Raw genomic sequence first — 16,337 nt, 5'->3', positions numbered from 1 at the left:
ACCGTCTGTGGCTAATCAAATGCTTTTATTTGTGCGAGCTTTCGAGATACACTGTCGAAAGCCCTCGAAAGCATTTCGTTAGCCACAGACGGAATTGTCTATTCATTTTTGATTATTAACGCTCGGCTAACACGATACTGATACATATCTCTCTCTATCTCTCTCTCTCTCTCTCTCTCTCTCTCTCTCTCTCTCTCTCTCTCTCTCTCTCTCTCTCTCTCTCTCTCTCTCTCTCTCTCTCTCTCTCTCTCTCTCTCTCTCTCTCTCTCTCTGTGTGTGTGTTTATATATATATATATATATATATATATATATATATATATACATACAGCTCATTTAGCCTTAAATTACAGCAGAGTCTCTTTCCAATAAACATCCAACATGTGCAATGACCTCCCTTTCCCACTAATGTCAGCTGCCGAACTTGTAGCATGTCGTGAAACGTGTCAGGGATGTAGAGGACTTTTAAGGTTGGGGCACCACTGTGATCCGTGACTGAATGAACACCACAAGCCACTAATTGAGCCACCTGTGCTGAAGCTGGGATATCCTCAAAACCTGACCTGTTAGCGGGCTTGAGGGCTGGAGTTGAGAACGTCTGGCATCCAATAAACCAAACTCTAATTATCATTAAGTTAAGTTGCATAGGTACAGTACAGTATGTGTTGCATAGGTACAGTACAGTATGTGTTGCATAGGTACAGTACAGTATGTGTTGCATAGGTACAGTACAGTATGTGTTGCATAGGTACAGTACAGTATGTGTTGTATAGGTACAGTACAGTATGTGTTGCATAGGTACAGTACAGAATGTGTTGCATAGGTATAGTACAGTATGTGTTGCATAGGTATAGTACAGTATGTGTTGCATAGGTATAGTACAGTATGTGTTGCATAGGTATAGTACAGTATGTGTTGCATAGGTATAGTACAGTATGTGTTGCATAGGTACAGTACAGAATGTGTTGCATAGGTATAGTACAGTATGTGTTGCATAGGTATAGTACAGTATGTGTTGCATAGGTACAGTACAGAATGTGTTGCATAGGTACAGTACAGTATGTGTTGCATAGGTACAGTACAGTATGTGTTGCATAGGTACAGTACAGTATGTGTTGCATAGGTACAGTACAGAATGTGTTGCATAGGTATAGTACACTATGTGTTGCATAGGTATAGTACACTATGTGTTGCATAGGTACAGTACAGTATGTGTTGCATAGGTACAGTACAGTATGTATTGCATAGGTACAGTACAGTATGTGTTGCATAGGTACAGTACAGTATGTGTTGCATAGGTACAGTACAGTATGTGCTGCTTTGAAAACCTTGCCTGTTGGTTGGTCTTAAGTGCTGGACTTCGGGAGTCTTGGTATAACGTGTAGGGTATCTATAATCAATGAGTATCTGAAATAATTATTGCACAAAGTCTAATACTGTACTAAGTATGTTTAACAAGCAAACCAAAAAAATGCATGTCATTGCTAGCCCCTCAATCAGCAAGAAGTTAATGGTGGGATCACAGCTGCTGTTTTAATTATGTACTGTACCCCCAATGGGGTTAAATAATCAGTTATGGACTATTGGTGGAGAAGTTAGTCCCCCCCCCCCCCCCCCGGCATAATCTACATATCATAGAATGGTAATTTAGTTGTGATTAACACTATTTTGTTTCAACATATTTTCATTTGATTAAGTCAATTCATTTACTGAAAATATCCTATAATTTAAGCTTTTAAATATATTAACAACATGTTGTCATTTAACTGCAGAAAGTGAAATATTAGTACTTCTGGCTCCAGCCAGCCCCAGAAGAAACTGTTGAAGATTAGCATATAATAAATCAATTTTAAATACTTGTTAAATAACATTAGTGTAATAAAAAATAATTAGCACGACCTCCGTTGCTAAGGAACACGATTTAATATGTAGACCAACTTTTTAATTAAACATGAAATGTTTTTTTGTTATGGAAATGGGAACATTTGTGATATATTCTAAAGTCTTCAATGCTCAAAATGTTTGTTCTGATTTGCAGACTTCATGGGCAGTGATTACAGGAAACGTACTTCTTGCCGTTCCGTGCATATGGAAACCGGCTGAAACGTTAACATGGAATCATCTAAACACAGAGGCAGCAAAGCTTCATTTCTTTGGGGCCGCAGTCACACCTGCGCTGGTCACAGCACCAAGGGGATAACGCAGCGGTGGTCCCATTCAGGAGCATGGAACCCCCCCTCCACCCCCCACAGCTCCAACACTGTCTCGGGCGCCGGAGACTTTTACTTGTTTGTTTCGTGGGAACTCCCGATTTGTCGGTGTTGGGGTGCTCAGTGGGGTCCCGATGGGCTCTGTGGGGCAGCCTAGTCACCTGGATGCCATCTTAATAATGAAGGGTTTCTAGACTTTTCTAGTGACATTGTTACATTGTATATTGTCTAGAAATATAAGTTCTCGTGCTGTTCACTGCACTTCTGGTGACATTGTTACATTGGACATTATATTGTATAGAAAGACGTGTGTCGTGTCGTTGAGATAGCGCATGAGCGGGCGTAGGCAAAGGTATTCAGTGCGCCATCTGCCAGCAAACCGAATTGCAATGACATAAATAACACCGCAGATAATTCTGCTGGCTGACTGTGGCCGGCACACGGCCGAGCCGCGGTGAACACATTGTGCACACGTCTGTAATCTCGCACCTTGTCACGATGCCGAAAACAGAAAGTCTTACTACGTCTGCATGCAAGAATCAGATCGTTCTGCTACGCCAGGGGTGCGCAAACTTTTCAGTCTGCGCCCCCCTGCCTGCTCTCCCCCATGCTTGCGCCCCCCATCTTCCTTGACTCCAGCATCAATTGACACAGTTGCGTCATGTGACATCATGTTGCCATGGCAATGAGACGTCACGTGACCCCCACGGCGTCATTTGATGACGCATTGACATGGCGATGGGTCGCCGGAGACAAGGTAAGGGAAAAGGGTTACAGAGGCGATCCCCGGAATTTAAGTTAAATGCCTCGGAGAAGAGCGGGGGGCCTCCGTAACTGCCACGCCCCCCCCCCAGACAATCTCGCACCCCCCAGTTTGCACACCCATGTGCTATAGGACTCAACATTTCTCAGGGCTGTCCCTCACTTATGGGGTGTGGCATTCAATTAACTTGCTGATTTATAGTTATACTATACTAAGTTGAGCCCACTAAATGTGAAAACAAAATCTATCTCTTACACATAGCTGTGTCCCAGTGAGTTTGTGTTTCTGCATATTTATATGAATTGTTTTATACAGTATGTAAAACCCCACTCTTTGCAGTTTCCGTTCTGTATCAGTATTCTGCTATTCCAATACATTGCCCTAATTTTATGAAAACATAAAGACACTGCAGTTTATCTTGTCTTTGGCCATCATGACGCTGTAGCTTTCTATTGGCCAGCAGTGGCAAGGCTGGTCGCAGCAGCCATATTGTTTCTTCCCTGGGAAATTCAACATTCAGTCTACCAGCAACAAGTGGGTCCCCGGAGCCAGAAGTAACGTGGTTGAGTCCCCACTGAAGCCCATAAAGTAATGCAAACATACCCCCCAAAAAGCTAAGCAGCATGAATTTCTGTTCTATGGTTTAGCATTCCCTTCAAATGATGATAAAACAACTATATAGGATATGTATCTTTTAATGTCAATTATTAAGTATCAAGGCAATTTTGGCACAAAACCGGACACTTTCATTCAGCCCCTATGTTTCAAAGTAGTTTGCTCCAAATTTACCCTGTCTGCCCCAGCTTGCACCTTGGGGAGAGTCAGTAGGAGGAGTTTGGGGGGGAGTTACATGGTGCACAGATTATAATGAGATGTATCACATTCTGCGTCTCTGCCCCAGCTTGCCCCATGGGAGGTGTTAGTAGGAGAGTTGGGGGGAGTATCATGGTGCACAGATTATTATGACATGTACAATATTCTGTGTCTCTGCCCCACCTTGCACCTTGGGGAGAGTCACTAGGAGGTGTTGGAGGGAGTTACATGGTGCACAGACTATAATGAGATGTATCACATTCGCGTCTCTGCCCCAGCTTGCACCATTGGGGAGATTCAGCAGGAGGAGTTGGGGAAGAGTTACATGCGGCACAGATTTTAATCTGATATATCAAATTCTGCATCTCTATCCGCCATTCTTCTTTCCCTTCTATTTGCCCTAAAAAATAAAATGCCATATCCGAAGTCTGTCAAAACACACTTCTCTGCACTGATACAAAATCACATATGTATGAAAGCCAAAGTTATGCAATTCTCTGCCAACAAACTGCACCAAATGTATCAAAGAAAAAAAACACTTTAACGTCAATGTGATTTTTTTTTCGTTGATACACCTGAAGCAATGATTTTCTCCAGAATTGCATCACTTTTGACTTGATGTATCAAACCCGTAGAAGCCAATATGGTTAGTGGCTACATAGAATGCTGAAGGATTAGTAAGAACTGTTAGGGTTAAAGTCAATTCAAATTCCTGTGTGAGTTCTCCATGTGACCGGTGTCACTTTATTTCCCTGTGACTTGGGGTAGGGAAGGAATCACTGTGCCTGCTTGCATTGTGGATGTGAAGCAATAGGAGTATTTATTGATGGAGTGACTTGATATCTGTACTGTATGCTGGTGCTGTGTATCAGTTTTAGTGTTCTTTTAACTCAACTTTTTAGGCAATAGGTGTTTGGGTATCTGCCAAGTCAGAATTTACCTCAACACTGCCTACTAATGAACGTACAGATATTGCAGACATTATTGCACCAGTTAATGCAATGTGATGCGTTAACGCTATTTATTGCAGGAAATAAAGCGGCGCCATTGAGAACAAGTGAGTTCTCTTTAACGCATGTGATATTTTCTGCATTATTTCTTGCGTTAACCAACGTTAACAGGGTAATAACATCTGTTAAGCTTTCATGAAAGTCCCTTACATATGAAACAAATATTAAGGGGCAGAATATGAAATGACTGGCAGCTTGCGTTAATGCTGTTTGATACACAGCTCCTAAAATTCATTTTTTAGTTAAAATCACTGTGTTACTATTTACAGTGACGGATATTTACATCGCATGTTTACTTGACGCTGTGTTATATTTTCTAAATAGGTTTGAAAATTACATGCCATCATTTTAATCATTTTCACTTTGAATTAAGCAACACAAACAATAACTTAAGAGTTGGTTCCTCTGTGTCTGTAAATTGCAGATTCCTTTCACGAACACCCACCCTGCCACAGGTGTCGCCCATTACTGCCAAAAGAACGGCAAAACAAAGTGATGCCTTCAATAAACACGCACAAAACAAGCCCAATGGAGGAAGCAGGCTGTTCTTAGCTGAACTAGTGCAAAGTAAACACTTTCTCCCATTGTGTTCCTAATCCCATCACTTCTGAGGGGGGCTCGAGCACAATGCAAATCAATGCTTTGCTTTCCCGTCCTGCGGAGAGCCGCTTTAAAAACAGCAGTGCAACCAAATATAAACTAAATACACACTGTATATGTAAAAAAAAAAAACTCTCACAGCGTCGGGAGGTTGATGAGCTTGTTGTTGGTGTTGCTTGTATCTAATTAAAAGCATGTATTTAAAAAAACAAAGTTGTGTTGTTCAATGTCAGGTGATCTCAACTCCAGCTCCTCAAAACCCCCCAACAGGTCAGGTGTTTAGGATATCCCTGCTTCAGCACAGGTGGCTCAATCAGAGGCTCAGTCAAAGACTGAGCCTCTGATTGAGCCACCTGTGCTGAAGCAGGGATATCCTCAAAACCTGACTTGTTGGAGGCCCTTGAGGGCTGGAGTTGAGAACCCCTGCTCTACAGGAAGAGAACAAGATGACATGAGATGTGCTTCAGCACCACAGGGAAGGACAGCAAATGCAGGTTAAAAAACTGCATGATCTTTTTATTTATTGAAGAGCAAGCTGACTTAGGCCACGTCCATAGAAGGACAAGCCGCGTTGAGCCGTGCGGACGCTCCGTGCTGAGCCCCTGCATCCTCAATGAGGATGTCTTTAGAGGGGGCTCATGCGAGCGTCCGCAGGCGTGCTGAGGAGTTGGATTTTTCAGCCGACAGCCAAGCTGTTTTTCAGAGTGCTGTCGGCTTAAAACACCCAATCAGCGCGAAGCAGCATCAACGTCACGGTGCCGTGACGTTGACGTCGGTGGGTCGCGGGCGATTGGCCCAGCGACGTCACTGCCCCGCCTCCCTCTGCCTCCCCCCGTCTCCCGATCGCGCACGCTGTCTCGCCTGCATGTGCATGAAATTGCACAGAATTCAGCAGGCGAGCCTCAGCGTCAGTGCGGCTCCGAACTGCTCCCCCCTCTATGGACGCAGCCTAAGGCAACGTTCCGGGTACAACCCGGATCTGTATCAAGCACAGAGAGAACAGGAGGACATTCAGAGGGCAGTAAACCAAATCATTTCCATCTGACTCCGGGTCACACGGATGGGCCATACCTATTATGTGGTGTTGAGCCGCAAGGCTCCTTACAGCACAGTGTACAGTATGTGATAAGGTGCCATACTAAGTATCCCCACATAGTTAATATGATTTTGTATTCCCGTTTACTGGTATGGTTAAATAGAGTAAGATTTGGAGAAAGTCCCACCCAATAGCATGTCAAAAATATATCAAAGTTGGTATAAATAAAATGAAAGGCATTTGCTAGTAATAATGATGATTGAGGAACTCTGTTCATAATACTTTTTTTTTCTCTAGAGACAAAAAAAGAAAAAAAGTTGATAGTTCCTCTCGAACCCCATCCCAGACCATGATCAGGTCTTCTATGTACCAGCCATAGTACACAAGACCCGCCCCAGCCGAGCACTTCCCCACACACAGAGGCTCTCCCACAGCCCCCTTTAAACTCTGCAGAGTTTAAAGGTCCAGGTCACGTGGGCCAATAGGAAGCCGCACCAGATGACGTCACAGCTTCCTATTGGCCCGCGGGACGCGGGACATTTAAACGCCGCCATAAGATTAAGGAACACAGTTTCTCTGAAGGGATACCAGCACCACTACGGAGGTAAGTATTTCTGCAAAAAGGGGGTCCCCATAGCTGATATTAATTGGGTTCAGCTCCAGAGACCCCCTGTTTTACACGTGTAATCATTTTTTTTTTAAAGTGAATCCATATTCCTGCAACACTCATTTTTTCTTGGAGACGATTACATTTTTCTCATAGAAAGTCACAGTTTTTTGAGCTATATAATGTTTTTTTTTATTTCCTAACTAAATGTGTAGTAAATGATTACTAAGTACTGTATTTGCAAGCAATAAGAAAGGAGTACTGTATTTTTCAAGACCATGGTGTGTCCCCAATGTTTTTTGGGATGTGACCCTTCCAAGCAATGCATTTCGCCTAGTGCTGGTGTCGCAATCATGCCTTTCTTAACACATTTCTTGCGCGTCTCCCATACGGTAGTGTAGGATGCTTTCAGATTTCCCATAATAAGCATTCACAGTGTTCTGTAATGATAACCTCACGATCTTGTCAAGAACGGCGATGTAAATTAGATCTCTGAATAGCAAAGTAACAAGAAGATAATGCAATCAGCTACAACATTGGTTAGGCAAGTCCCAAGGTCATAAAGAAATAACAAATCTATCCGGAGATATCCAAAGGTTGAAGAGACCACAGGGATGGTACAAAGAGGGGTATTTAAGACAATGAAACCTAGACGTACACAGGCATTCAATTGAGACTTGTAGCAATTACAGACACATATAAGGTTGCTATTTGGTAATACTGTACACATTCAAGTTATTGTTGAGGATTGTTGTGACTGTTACAGTATTGACTAATAATGGTCTTTTATGCCCCAAGCTCCAATTGCAGTAAAACTTATGCTAAGAGGCTGCAACATTATTACAAAAATAAATAAATCGTTTTTAATGTCATTATCCTTCTTGGCTACTTTTACAGTCACATTTGCCAAGTGGTCTTCAGCCATAAGGTACCTTCCATCACAACACACTTGTATTTGTACTTTCTTCACGATAACAGATCACCCTCCTATGTATCAGGGCAAAACTGCTAATCTGGGGCAAGGGTGCTCAACTCCAGTTGTCAAGACCCTTCAAAAGGTCAGCCTTCAAGGCTATCCCAGCTTCAGCACAGTTGGCTCAATCAGTCCCTGCTTCAACACAGGTGACTCAATCTGTCCCTACTTCAGCACAGGTGGCTCAATTGACTGAGCCACTGTTTGGGCCACCTGTACTGAAGCTGGAATGTCTTTAAAAGCCGACCTGTTAGGGGGTCTTGAGGACTGGAGTTGATCACTGATGATATAGGGCAAGAAATTGCACCAAGAAACAAACCATCTTTGGGTGAATGGGGTATATGTATTGAGGCAAAAGTAGAGCAATTCTGGGGCAATAAATGTTCACCCTATGCCCCAAAGATAAAATCCCATTGCACAGTAATCAGTAGCATGTTTTCTTTGCTACATCTGTTGATATTTATTTTGCCCCAGAATTGCACCACTTTGGTCTTGATACTGTACGTAGCCCCAAAGCATCAAGGCAAAAGTGGGGCAATACTGGGTCAAAACATTGCTTCACATGTATCAAACAAACAATCCTATTCATTTTTCTTTGATACATTTGGTGCCATTTTTTAGGCCCCAGAATTACTTTAACCTTGATACATATTTCCCAAGGCTTCCAGTGGAATGTGCTATTTGATACATTTAGAGCAATTGTTTTGCTCTATAATTGCCCCACATTTGCCTTAATACACATGGGGGTGATCAAGGCCAAACTGACGCAGGTCTTTGTCCCGTCTGTGTCACCTTGCGATTTGAGGAGTGACAACAGCAGGAGTTAAATGCCGCCCAGATTATAATGAGATGTTTTAAACTCAGCGTCTCCCTGCAGCACTTTTACATCTTGTCAAAAAAAAATCCGCCAAGTCTGAGGCGGCGTAAACTTTTCTGCCTAACAATTTGCGTCAGATGTAAGAAACAATTCCTTACATTTGACGCATGAATTTGCACAAATGAAGCAATGCGTTAAAACAAACTTCTATTTGCATTTTCTTTACATTGATACATCTCCCCCATGAATGTATAGATGTATATATGTATATATGAATGTATAGATGTATATATGAATGTATAGATGTATAGATGTATATATGAATGTATAGATGTATAACACTTTAATAAAGTTCGCATAAAGCAACTTTGTGAGTAAGTGTGCACTGATTTTGTGTTGCGAGCAGGACATTGTGTATGCACCTGTAGAAGAGAATTGCTACAACTCCATTAAAGGTGAGGCTAAAACTGAAAATACCGGCAACCCACACTTATTATTATGTCCTTTAATGATTTGGTTAGCCCTGGGACAATGACATATAACTGTCTATGTACTGTCATCCTCAAACCTTATGGGGTAAAATAACACTGCGCAAGTGATGTCACGCGGTCACGCATGCGCCCTGCAGCAGGCACTATAATCACGGCCTTAGTGAGTGTCAGTAAGAAGAGATGGGGAGGAGTTACGTGGTGCACAGATTATAGTGAGATGTATCACATTCTGCGTCTCTACCCCAGCATGCACCTCAGGGAGTGTTAGTAGGAGGAGTTGGGGAGGAGTTACATGGTGCACAGATTATAATGAGATGTGTCACATTCTGTGTCTCTGCCCCAGCTTGCACCTTGGGGAGAGTCACTAGGAGGAGTTGGGGAGGAGTTACATGGGGCACAGATTAAAATGAGATGTATCACATTCTGCGTCTCTGCCCCAGCATGCACCTTAGGGAGAGTCAGTAGGAGAAGTTGGGGTAGAGTTGCATGGGAAACAGATTATAATGAGATGTATCACAGTCTGCGTCTCTTGGCTCCATTCTTATTCCCTTTTCTTTTTCCCACACAATTCTCCATATCTGAAGTGGTGTACGTCTAACCTACGCTGCAGCTCTGCTCCAAAACCAGAGCAATGCGTCTAACCACCCTTTTATCTGCGCTGATACACACATCCATAGGCAGTGACATAGCAACGCACAGAACATCGTAGAAAAGACTCCCGGTTACAAAATGAGAGCAAAAGTGGAGCAGACAAATGGACCAGATTTACCAAGGAAAAGGAACCCCATTAAAAGCGATGGCGGTCCCATATGGGAACATACAGGGTTATTTACTAATGTGTCCTAACTACAAAACCGGGGCAAATCCACTGCAAAAAACGACGCCCGATTAATTAGGTACAAGAAATACCATTGCTTTCAAAGTGATTCCTTTTCTTTTTTCAATACTGTGCTATTGTGCTGGTTTCCCCCTAATTTTGCAGTCGGGAGACTTTAGTAAGAAGACCTCTATTGATCCTTTGCTTTATTTTATATACTGTATAGGATAGGTATGGGTATATCACAGGACCTCTACCACCTCTGCTGGGAGGTTATTCCATGGATTCACTACACTTTCCATGAAGAAGTAGTCAAAGAAGTTTTGGAAAACAACTGTACTAGATTAATCAAAGGGAAAAAAACATGGGGGTGGGGGGTTTATCAAAGATTCCCAGCTGCAGAACCAGTGTAACAGCCACGCAGAACCAGGGTAACAGCCACGCAGAACCATGGTAAGAGCCATGCAGTACCACGGTAAGAGCCACGCAGAACTAGGGTAAGAGCCACGCAGAACCAGGGTAAGAGCCATGCAGAACCAGGGTAACAGCCACGCAGAACCACGGTAAGAGCCATGCAGAACCAGGGTAAGAGCTATGCAGAACCAGGGTAACAGCCACGCAGAACCACGGTAAGAGCCACACAGAACCAGGGTAAGAGCTATGCAGAACCAGGGTAAGAGCCACGCAGAACCAGGGTAACAGCCATGCAGAACCAGTGTAACAGCCATGCAGAACCAGGGTAACAGCCACGCAGAACCAGGGTAACAGCCACGCAGAACCAGGGTAACAGCCACGCAGAACCAGGGTAACAGCCATGCAGAACCAGGGTATGAACCACGCAGAACCAGTGTAACAGCCATGCAGAACCAGGGTAAGAGCCATGCAGAACCAGGGTAAGAGCCACGCAGAACCAGGGTAACATCCACGCAGAACCAGGGTAACAGCCACGCAGAACCAGGGTAACAGCCATGCAGAACCAGGGTATGAACCACGCAGAACCAGTGTAACAGCCATGCAGAACCAGTGTAACAGCCATGCAGAACCAGGGTAAGAGCCACGCAGAACCAGGGTAAGAGCCACGCAGAACCAGTGTAACATCCACGCAGAACCAGTGTAACAGCCATGCAGAACCAGGGAAAGAGCCACGCAGAACCAGGGTAAGAGCCACGCAGAACCAGTGTAACATCCACGCAGAACCAGTGTAACAGCCATGCAGAACCAGGGAAAGAGCCACGCATAACCAGTGTAACAGCCACACATAAACAGTGTAACAGCCACGCAGAACCAGTGTAACAGCCACGTAGAACCAGGGTAACAGCCATGCAGAACCAGTGTAACAGCCACGCAGAACCAGTGTAACAGCCACGCAGAACCAGGGTAACAGCCACGCAGAACCAGTGTAACAGCCACGCAGAACCAGTGTAACAGCCACGCAGAACCAGGGTAACAGCCACGCAGAACCAGTGTAACAGCCACGCAGAACCAGTGTAACAGCCACGCAGAACCAGGGTAACAGCCACGTAGAACCAGTGTAACAGCCACGCAGAACCAGGGTAAGAGCTATACAGAACCAGGGTAAGAGCCACGCAGAACCAGGGTAACAGCCACGCAGAACCAGGGTAAGAGCTATATAGAACCAGGGTAACAGCCATGCAGAACCAGGGTAACAGCCACGCAGAACCAGGGTAACAGCCATGCAGAACCAGTGTAACAGCCATGCAGAACCAGGGTAACAGCCACGCAGAACCAGGGTATGAGCCACGCAGAACCAGGGTATGAGCCACGCAGAACCAGGGTAACAGCCACGCAGAAACAGGGTAACAGCCACGCAGAACCAGGGTAACAGCCACGCAGAACCAGGGTAACAGCCACGCAGAACCAGGGTAACAGCCACGCAGAACCAGGGTAACAGCCACGCAGAACCAGGGTAAAAGCCACGCAGAACCAGGGTAACAGCCACGCAGAACCAGGGTAACAGCCGCGCAGAACCAGGGTAACAGCCACGCAGAACCAGGGTAACAGCCACGCAGAACCAGGGTAACAGCCACGCAGAACCAGGGTAACAGCCACGCAGAACCAGGGTAACAGCCACGCAGAACCAGGGTAACAGCCACGCAGAACCAGGGTATGAGCCACGCAGAACCAGGGTAAAAGCCACGCAGAACCAGGGTAACAGCCACACAGAACCAGGGTAACAGCCACGCAGAACCAGGGTAACAGCCACGCAGAACCAGGGTAACAGCCACGCAGAACCAGGGTATGAGCCACGCAGAACCAGGGTATGAGCCACGCAGAACCAGGGTATGAGCCACGCAGAACCAGGGTAACAGCCACGCAGAACCAGGGTAACAGCCACGCAGAACCAGGGTAACAGCCACGCAGAACCAGGGTAACAGCCATGCAGAACCAGGGTAACAGCCACGTAGAACCATGGTAACAGCCACGCAGAACCAGGGTAACAGCCACGCAGAATCCCTGTACCAGATTTACTAAACAGGAAAAAAAAGTTAAGTTGCAACTGGAATGTTTTTTCCTTAAAGCAGCAAAACGTGAAATGGGACATGTAGTTTATTTATCAGTTCTGTATTATTAGATAATGCTGTATTTTTTTAAATTATTGTTCCCCTCTTAATACCATTTTTAATTAGTTTAAAATCATCCTTTGCGTTCTATAGCAGGTTTCAGCCCACCTCCCCAGCAGTGCAAAATCCTTGCAACACTTTCCTGCTTGAGATAATTTGCTGCCAATATTCCCAGCAGTTTGAGCTGCAAACTGTAACAATAGATAATGTTACCTTAGCAATATAAGGATACATAGTAGCTGCTGAGTTACACTGACTGGTGCAGCCATTGTTAGGCACACAATCAGGGTTTTTACAGATTTATTACAGGAGCACCAAATGATTGTGAGTTTAGGTAATAATATAGAATTATACATTGTCACATGGTTGACATATACAAATAAGAAATAAAGAAAACGGGGGAATGTAGCATTGCTGCTTTAATACATCAGTTTTTCAGCCAATATATGATGATAAATAACCCCCAATACTATCATTTTCCTTTTATAAATCTTGTGGAGTGGCTTTTTTTGGCACAAAATTGGCCCGGATCAAACTTAATTTCAATTGCTCTAAGCTCAAATTTGCATAAATTTAAAAAAAAAATTCATCTGCTTTGGCTCACAAAAAGGGATTGCGCTTGGCGCACAAATATCAATGGGATGTACTAAAAAAAAAAATATTTCTGTGCGCCCCAAAATCAATTAAAAGTTTGTCAATATCGTCCCTAAAAAGACTGGCAATAGTGTTAGCGCAGAATAAAATTGCTAAGTATCAACCAAAACATTTATTTGGAGCAGCCCAGATGTCTCATAATATATGTTTCTGCCCCTAAAGATCTTATCATTTAATTTTACAGTAGGTTCCCAAGACACAGGGCGCGGCTTGTCCAAATTCACAAGGAGAGGGCGCGTTGGGATTTCAAACAGGCTCTCCCACGTGTGTAGAACTCTGCCCCCCAGCTGCGCCCCGAGCCAGCCTTAGGCCTCGTTCAGGGTGCAGGCTTCGGAGGGAGGGCGTGCTGCCGTGTGTGCTGCCGTGGGACACAAAGTATTCAATTTGAATACTGGTTGTCAGGGTAGCAGCTGCCCTGTCTCCGAAGCCAGGAGTTGAAGCTGGCTACAGTTTCACTAAACGAAAAAAACGTTTTTTGGAGCTGCAGCAGCGTCACAGGGACCTCGGCAGCCAATGAAATCATTCTTGAGAATGATTTCATGACTGCAACCTCGATACTTAACCTGCCGTGTGTAACCCCGCCCCCTCCTCAACGCTGAAAAGTCTGCTGGGGGATAAACACAGATCACCCAGCAAACTGCCGCACTGCCGCCCTCCCGCCCTTCCTCCAACTCCTGCAGCTGGCACCCTGAACGAGGCCTTAAAACACTACCCAAAATCCACGCCCTAAATGCGTGCTCACGATGGATGAAGTCATTCCGTAGTCAAATTGCAAGTAAGGGGAGTAGACTTCTTATTCTTCTATGTGCGCTTCACCAGGACATCAGAAATGATTGTATTAAAATCAATGACACATTCTGTGCGGGTGATGAAGAGCGGAGAGAGAACACAGCAAAGGCTGATGACAAAAATATGCTAATGGGGAGTGGACTTCTATTTCCTTACTGAGCGTGATGAATTATTTTGATGCTGTGTCTGATATTTAGTGAAGCTTCATCAACCTTATGTGATTAGCACAGACATCGGCTGTTTGATTGCAGGGAAAAAAAAAAAATCCGGGGCTGGGAAATGTTTAGCAAACTTGTGAGATTTCTATTGCGTGAGGTATTTTGCTGCGTGTTACGGGGAAATAACAGATTGTCTTCACTAGGGAATGAATACATCTAAGCTAAACATGACGGGGGAATGAAAGCTCTATAAATTCAGTGGGTTTTTGTTGATGCCATTGGCACAAGGCATTGTACTCTTGCTCTTGAGTTCCACATAAATTCTGAAGCAAAGCAACTTATTACCAAACTATGTTGCTGTCATTAGGGGATCCTTAATCTTAACACATACAGTGATAGTGCAGCTATCTGCCTTAAGGGAGCAAATCCAAGCAATAGCTTATGTGTTTGTTAAAAAAAAATAATAATAATATGTTCTGTAGTATTAGATTTATTACCTTTTTTTATTTTAAAATTCAACTTTTAATGCCATTTTGAATGAGTTTTAATATACTAAGCATCTTTTGATTTCGATAGCAGGTTTTAGCTATATATATATATATATATATATATATATATATATATATATATATATATTTCCCAGCCTTGGGCCTTATTTATGAAATTCTCCCTGGTTTCAAAACTGCAGCAAACATGGGTACAACAAATGCCCCAGATATTCAAAGAACAAGTCTTAGTGGAACGTTTTTCCACTGATAAACCTGGCGTAAAAGTGTTGCAGCTGTGAGAAATGTACAAATAACTCCTGTTGCATTTTCCTCCCTCCCTGGGTTGTATTGTCTTTTCTATGGAAATAGAGGACACGATCCATTCGGTGTCCTGCACATAGATAATGAAGCGAAGGCAGCAAGCTAATGGAGAGACAACACTGTGTCAATTGGAATTGGCTTGAATTAAACTCAACTGAAACTGAAGATGGACGGATGCCGGAAATGATTGCTAACGTCTTCCAATGATTAAACTCTGAAACAAATTTAGAACGTGTGCCCAGCCACCATTCTACAATGGAAGGCTGTTGTATAAACTCACCCCCACTAGTCAGCGAAATGATTTGGACTTGGAATTATCCGTGGAAGCCAAAAACATGTACACCCATTTTCTAAACAAAATGTTTGTTTTGGGGGGCACTATTCTGGCAGAAGAAGATTTGAATAGTTTTAAGAGTGTAGTGATACTGAATAAAGGCTGGGAAAGGGATTAGGGGTTATGGGTAAGCAGCACGGGTCAAGAGCTGTAATTAACAATTAAGTTAATAATGATTTGTGGGTCTCTGCTCTCCAAGCTGACGAAGATGTGTGTGCCTGTGGTGTGATGCTCAGCATTGCTTTACGCTAACATGTTCGTGGTGTTTTAAATTTGTAGGGCTGCATCAAAATCTGTAATGTAGAAAAAAGATGGAGGCACACAAGTAATTTTGCCAAATTGCTAAGGTTTAGTACATAGCATTAGGCAGAACTAAAGTAATATTTCGGTGGGACAGCTCCTTCCTCAGACAAAAGCCACCCGTGACACACGGCTGTTTCTCTGTAACATTAGTTCTGCCTACTACTTTGCAGTAAACCTTAGCAATTTGGTATAATTACTTGTGTGCCTCCATCTTTTTCCTACATTAAGCTACTATAGGTCTCTACTTAGAACATAGGGGCATTGATTTGTTATTTTGCACCTGGGTGCTTTCTCTTTCTTTGAACTCATATTGGCATTGGGAGTGCCTCTGTATACTGCACCCTAATACTACAGATAGAAATCTGTGAGCGAGTTTCTTGTCATTTTAATTCCTGGCTCTGCCTTCACCTGAATGTTCGTGTGTGTGTCTGTGTATGTGCATCTGTCTGCGTGGGCTGGAGGTTGATCTATCTCCGGTAAGACCTTAAATCAAGTGGAAGCTTCACAGCGAGGGTGATGACAAACATGTTGCGGGGCATAAATGCCAATGATAGCAGTCATATCTGTTGCAG

At 43.8% G+C, this 16,337-nt stretch overlaps 1 long non-coding RNA gene across 1 annotated transcript in view; it reads left to right on the top strand.

The window, feature by feature from the left end:
• The window catches only part of LOC142491297 (uncharacterized), a 51,970-nt gene that overhangs the window by 13,891 nt on the left and 21,742 nt on the right, over positions 1–16,337 (top strand). The window lies entirely within an intron of this gene.

This window comes from Ascaphus truei, chromosome 3 (genome assembly GCF_040206685.1).
Source record: "Ascaphus truei isolate aAscTru1 chromosome 3, aAscTru1.hap1, whole genome shotgun sequence".
NCBI classification, from domain to species: domain Eukaryota; kingdom Metazoa; phylum Chordata; class Amphibia; order Anura; family Ascaphidae; genus Ascaphus; species Ascaphus truei.
Note: the sequence above shows the minus strand (reverse complement) of the source record. Positions and strands in the feature narration are given on the sequence as shown.